The sequence below is a fragment of the Furipterus horrens genome, unplaced genomic scaffold, assembly GCF_987537825.1.
Source record: "Furipterus horrens unplaced genomic scaffold, mFurHor1.1.pri manual_scaffold_7, whole genome shotgun sequence".
NCBI lineage: Eukaryota > Metazoa > Chordata > Mammalia > Chiroptera > Furipteridae > Furipterus > Furipterus horrens.
The window spans coordinates 36,275,235-36,281,833 of NW_028327177.1; the positions used below are offsets into that span (position 1 = coordinate 36,275,235).

The 6,599-nt window shown below is 46.2% G+C and overlaps 1 pseudogene; it reads left to right on the plus strand.

Annotated features, from left to right (window-relative positions):
* Positions 1–4,776: 4,776 nt before the first annotated feature.
* Positions 4,777–5,435, plus strand: LOC150004281 (small ribosomal subunit protein uS13 pseudogene; annotated as a pseudogene).
* The last annotated feature ends 1,164 nt before the right edge of the window (positions 5,436–6,599 follow it).

A 6,599-nucleotide genomic window follows, 5' to 3' on the forward strand; every position in this document is an offset into this window, starting at 1 on the left:
ATGTTTGACATTTTTTCTACAAACCTAAAAAATCTCGCAGAATACTATAGTTGACCCTTGAACAGTACGGGGGGGAGGGGGCAGGAGCTCCAAATGCAGCGCAATTGAAAATCCCCGATCATCTTTTGACTACTGTCTACCCTTCACGTCAGTGGATTCAAGCGCAACTGGGAAACAGCATCTCTCATCCTAGGTGGGAGTCAGCGGCTGGGACTCTGCCATCGGGAATGTGAAAATACTGTTTTCCAACCGCGATTTGTTGAATCCGCGTGTGGGAAACCCAGGACAGGAAGAGCCCACTGTATTTAAAGAGAAAAAGCCTCCTATCAGTGAACCCGCACAGCTCAGTTTTTTTTCAAGGACCAACTGTAAAACTCAGCCAGAAAGAATACAAACCCTCTCCAGAGCAGGTATGTATCCATACGGAGATTAGGTATTACGTCTTCATTGAGGATTGGTAGAAACAGCTTTCCAGGCATTAGTAGCTAGCTAGGCACAGGGACATTATTAGATAGGAAACCCTCCCAACAGGCCTTGTTGGTCTTTCAGAGCAGTCTTTACGCACTGAAGCTGTCAGGCCATCCAGGACGCGCCTGCCACTCTGTTGGGTCTCAGTTTCCATCTCTGTCAAAGGAGGAAGTTGGACTACATTATCGTTAAGGCTTCTATGAACATATATGCAAGGTAGGCACGATCTCACGATCTCGGTTAACATTTGCTATTGAACACAGGGCAAAGCTGCAATTAAGGTGGAAAGAGAAAGGCGCAGGAGGGGAGTCAGGTTGGGGTAGGCAACATGGCAGATTCTGAGGAAGGTGGGAATGTGATTTCCGCTCCTAGGGACCCGCTAGCAAATGCCTCAGAGTCACTAGATGGCTGGGACACCATCTCCTGCTTGCATTTCCCGGACCCAGCGGCCCCCCGGGTTCCACCTCCCTCAGGTTTCCTGTTCTTGAGTGGAAGTCGATCCGGTCTCTCCTCTGAGTCGCCAAGACCGTCCTCCTTGCAGGCCTGGGTTGGCGGCGGGGGGGGGGGGGGGGGGCTGCCAGGAGAGGCGCAGTCCCCTCCCCCGCTCAGTGATCCCCTTGGGGACATTTCTGGGTGAGGGGACGCCAAAGGTCAGTGCAGTGGAGACCTCCGAAGGACTGAGGGGCGTTTTTAAGCCTTTCAGGCCTAACCAGAGCTCTAAATCGGAAGGCATTTAATTGGCCTTGTAATTTCCGATCGATTGCTGAATTCAACACATTGAAGGGCGCTGGGGAGAGTGGGGGTGGAGACGCCACAACCCGGCCGGCCTCAGTAAACAGGAAAGACCAGCCGTCCCCATCCCCCAGCAGAGGATGAGGGTCCCCCCAGCCCCTCCCCGGCTCTCACCGCCCCAGCTAATCGGGAACCTTGGATGCTTGGGTTCCCTGCAGGTGGTGGGAGGGGGGTTCTTGGAGGGGAAGCGAGCGACCTTCCTGCAGCCCCCCGCCTGCTTCTCCGAACGTGACAGCCCCGCGGGAGGCGAGACGGGAGAGCGGATTTGGAGACGAGCGGAATCGAGGTTTTTAGAATGACGTTTTTCTCTTTCTCAGCATCCAGCCCCTTAACGATAAACATTTCCAATTTCTGTCTATCCAAGATGGGTCTATATGTTTTCTTTTTTAAACAGAAACTGTTTTGTAAACGCCTCTCCCCGCACACTCACCATATAGTGAACATTTTCTGTTGACGAAAAGTATTTCCCATAATATGACTTTAAACGTGTGCATTAAATCAATGGCGTACTGTTGGTCATTTAAGTAGCTTCCAATTTGTCAATAGTACAATTAGCTGTGCTAAACGTCGGTGCAGATAAATATTTGCCTACATCCCGGATTGTTTTTCATTCGAATCAATTTCCAGGGGCGAACTTATGGGACCAAACGTAGGTACAGGTGGAGAGGTTTAGGTGGGACCAGGTATGCTGACGACAGCCACAGCGCAGTGACAGCACAGTGGCAGAAACCTCAGCAGTGGCTGTTACTACTTTCTTCATTTACCCTCCAGCTTTCTCGCCACACCCTCAATAATTATTATTCAGAACTTCCCTGGGTGGCCACAGGCTTCCCGGTAGGGAGGGCTGAGCCGGTCTGGAGACTGGGCGTAGGGAGTGTAGGTGAGAGTTCTGGAGGGGGAGAGACACCGACTGGGTCCAGATCCAGTTTAAGGGCTCATGTCCCTCTCAGGTGACTTCTAGGGTTCGGCCCCGCCCCGCCCCATCCCCGTGCATGGGCGTGGCATGGGGGGGTCGTGACAATGGCTTTGGTGACAGGTGGCCCTCCCCTGAGCTGCTGGCCATGGGGGTGCGTAGTCTTTCCCTTCCTTCTTTCTCCTGTCCCTCCCTAACCCCACACCTTCGGACCTCTTCCCCTCGTCCCAACCTGAGGCTGCTGGAGCCCCTACGCCCGGGTGAGTGGGCAGCCCAGCTGCTGCGAGGCTGGCCTGGGGCTAGGGAGGGGGTGGGCGGGCGTGTTGCAGAGAGCGCTGCCCGCAGGGAGAATCGAGTTTCTTCCGCTTGCGGCCCAGGCCTGGAGCTGCGACTCCAAGCTGAACCCTGGCCCAACGCCCTAACCCTGGAGGCTGGCGCGCTCTCTCCTCACTCTTGGGAGCTGCCTAGGTTGCAGCTAGAGACTGGCCTTTTGAGGAAAGTGGCTCTCTACCTGCATACTGAGTGGGGCGACTGGTTTCTTTTGTTGTTTTTTTCTTTTCTGAGAGCTTCTCGGTGGGGCCAGGCTGGAGCAAAGCATTCAAGCCGGCAGGAGTCTTCCCTGCAAGCCTTGTCTTTCTGTTTCACCAGCTGGTCAGGGAGTGAAAGAGTGAAGCTTAAATACAAGCTTGATGCAGACCCTTCACCTGGCATTTTGTGAAGTTTTTCCATTATTCACTTGTCCTAAATCTGGTTCCTGTGTATATACTCTTCACTACTGTTTAAACTTCTTGAGTACAACAGACTATGTCTTATACTTCTTATTAGTTTGTTGATAGACAAATATGCATATAACACATAATGCTTTACATACCAAGTATATGTTTTCAGAACATAACTTGCCTACCTGTGTACTACTGTTTGGGCAAAAGATGAAACCAGGGCTGAAACAGTAATGTGGCAATAGACTGCCTCTTGTGCTCACTGCCATTTGAACCATTTTTAATGGAAATGTTCCGTGAGTACTGTGGGGTGGGGAGCCATATGGTAGATAGTCACCTCTACCTGGATAACTGTGTTTCACCTATAGCTAAATTTTACATGCTCTAAATCTCGGCTTAATTTTTACTCCTCTGGGAAGAAAACTCATTCTGACGTTTCCTCACAAAATTAGAAACATAAATTCTCAGGAATCCCAATGTTGAATGGATTAACTGAAATGGTTAATATCTCTCTGCTGGTCTGTACTCATTGGCAGTGAAGGAGTGGGAGTCATGGGAAGTATACCAGACGCGCATGAAATATGCATTCAGAGGTGAGCTAGAGTCAACCAGGAGGCTTGGGACAAGATGCAGTCAGAACGCAGGAAAGCTTTATGGAAGGCAAACATCGTAGATAGAATTTTGGAGACATAGAAGCTCAGCATTTAAGAAAAGGGATGAAATCTCATTAGGTCATCATTTTAGAAAGATTGCCTCAAGGTGTGGAAAACCATGAAAGAAAAAAAGCAAGCAATTTGTAAAATCTAAAGGTTTATTTTGCTTTTCTTGTCATGTTTCTGGAAGAAGGTGTGATAAGGACAAGTTCTGTATGTACTATCACAAAACTATAAGTTAGAAAAGAAGTGTCTATTTTATTTGCTTGGTTTGGAAAGTCCAGAGGAAACATGGCAGTTTGACCCCCGTTTATAGCCGCTCCCTCATAAAACTACTACAATTACACTAAAAGGCTAAAAAAGGGCAGGCAACTCTAAGGACAAAGGAAAAGGAAATCACAGTAGATTAGGTATTTTGACATTTTGAAAGCTGATAGTGAAGTAATAGCTGACTTAGCCAACCTGAGAGAGCCGACTCCTGAGGCAGTGAGGGAACGTCACAAGAACCGAGATGATTTCCGCCACAGACCCTGGGAAGGCTCAGCAAATGAAACATCATGTTTCCCTGCAAACGGGAGTGTGGGTGGGGATGAATTTAGGAGAATTGGGTGCAAGTTTCATAAGGAGCAGTTAAACCATCAGGTCTCATCTCCAGCCTGTATATCCAGGCCCACCTCAGGGTGTGCAGAACATGCCAAACTGAAATCTACATCCTGAAGAAGGAGCTATGCCATTAAAAAAGACTCCAAAATACCAGACAGAGATCAAAATGAGAAAATAGAGAAAAAACAAACAAATTTAACCATGAGGAAACAGAGACAATGTATGGAGCAGGAAAAAACATTTCTTTTTAACTTCAGACCTTCAGGATGTACTAGAAGACCTGGCATTCCTGGAATAGATGGAGCTCTAAACAGGAACTTAGAGGACAAGACCCTCCTGGAAATTAAAAACCTGATAGAAAAAAGTAGAACAGTTGGAAGAGTAGATGAAATTGAGGAAATTACCTAGAATGTAGAACAAAGAGACAAATAAGTGGAAAATGGGAGAGAAGAAGATTAAAAGTTAAATCTAGGAGACTCCAAATCCAAATAATAGACATTAATGGTCCTCCCCCTCCCCTGCCCTCCACCTCTTACCTAATAAGCACATTTTCCTGGAAAGCTTCTGAAGGATGTCTCACTAAAAGAAAGACAAAAACCAAGACAAAGGAAATCATAGGATCCAGGAAATGGGGCACAATCCAGAAATTTGTTCCCCAGAAGAGAAGTCACAGGATAATGGCTCTCTCACAAGGGAAGAAGGTGACCAGTCCAAAACTGAGCAGCATGAAGGCCAACAGGAGGGACATCGCCAAAGGGATGGGGAGGGGAATGAGGAAGAAACCCATAGAAAACTAAGTAAGCAGTCTTCTCCAGGAGGCCTGCATGCCCCTGCCACCATATGGCTTGTGATTCCTGAGAAGTTCAAGCACATTTTGTGAGCACTCAGCACCAATATCGATGGGCAACGGAAAATAGTCTTTGCCGTCACTGCAGTGAAGGACATGGGATGAAGATATGCTCTGTGGTGTTGAGGAAAGCAGACAAATCTCACCACGAGGGCAGGAAAGCTCACAGAGGGTGAGGTGGGATCATGATCACTGTATGCAGAATCCACACCAGTACAAGATTCCAGCCTGGTTCTTGAACAGGCAGAAGCATGAGAGGACGGAAAATACAGCCAGGTCCTGGCCAATGATCTAGACAACAAGCTTCATGGAGACCTGGAGCGGCTGAAGGAAATTAGGGCTGCAGAGGGCCATGCCACTTCTGGGGTCTTGTTGAAGGCCAGCACACAAAGACCATGGACCGCCAGTGTCGCACTGTGGGTATGTCCGAGAAGAAATAAATCTGTAGGCCTTGTCTGTTAAGAAATAGATTTTACACTTAAAAATAAAAATAAAAAACCTAAATAAACAAGCAACTAAACAGGTAGACGCTGATTAATTCCAGAGATAAAAAGACATGATACAAAAAAGGAAGAGAACACAGTAGCCAATACACTATTTAGCTCAGCTGGGAATAATATTAATAGCCATAATAACAATGGCTAATAATTAGTTAAACTGAAAGGACCATATGAATATACAGGGCTAGGCAAAAGTAGGTTTTCAGTTGTTCATATGGAAAAAGACAATAATGAGTAAATAACACAAGATTAAACTGCGTTTTTGTGCTCACAACTGTAAACCTACTTTTGCCCTGCCCTCTATTGTGATTGGAGGGAAGGGAGTGATACTTGTAGGACCTGGGAGGTGAGAGAACCTCCTCTTCCGGTAGGAAGACAACAGTTAACAGTTAAATCTTAAAAGAAAAGAAATGCCAACATGTAGGTGTGAAAGAGCAATTTGAGGGTAGCTGTTGTTCTTTGTTTCCTTTGGGAAAATAGGAGTCAACAATGGGGACAGCCAGAGCGAGGACCTGTTATGAACCTGGTAAAATTTTGTGAGTTTCAAAAGTTTTTATTTTGAAACATTTGAAGCCCCACAAGAAGTTGCAAAAATGCTAGAGTTCCCATGTATACTTATCCCATCCCTGCCCCCCCGTTGTAATATCTTAGATAACCACAGAACATGATCAGAACCAAGCAATTAACACTGTTATAATGTTACTCACTCTACATAACTTTAAATATCACTTGCAGGTATTATTTTGTTTTGAATAAGCATGAAAAAGAAAGGTCTAGAGCCTACTTTGCTCTTAAATGTATTGGTATAACATATAAACCATACTCTTTTACTATAGAAATCTCCTTGGTATCTAGATTCTGTCTATTTTCTGGTCCTGTTATTCATGTTTCTCCCTCCTTCTCTTGACACCCTCTCTTTTTTTATACCAAAGACTTATTTATTCTTTTTTTAATAATTAATTTACTTGTTTAATTAATTAATTTATTTTTTTAGAGAGAGTGGAAAGGAGAAAGAGAGGAAGAGAAAGATCACTGTGTGGTTGCCTCTCACTCCCACCCCTAACTGGGCACCTGATGTGCAACCTAGTCATGTGCCCTGATATT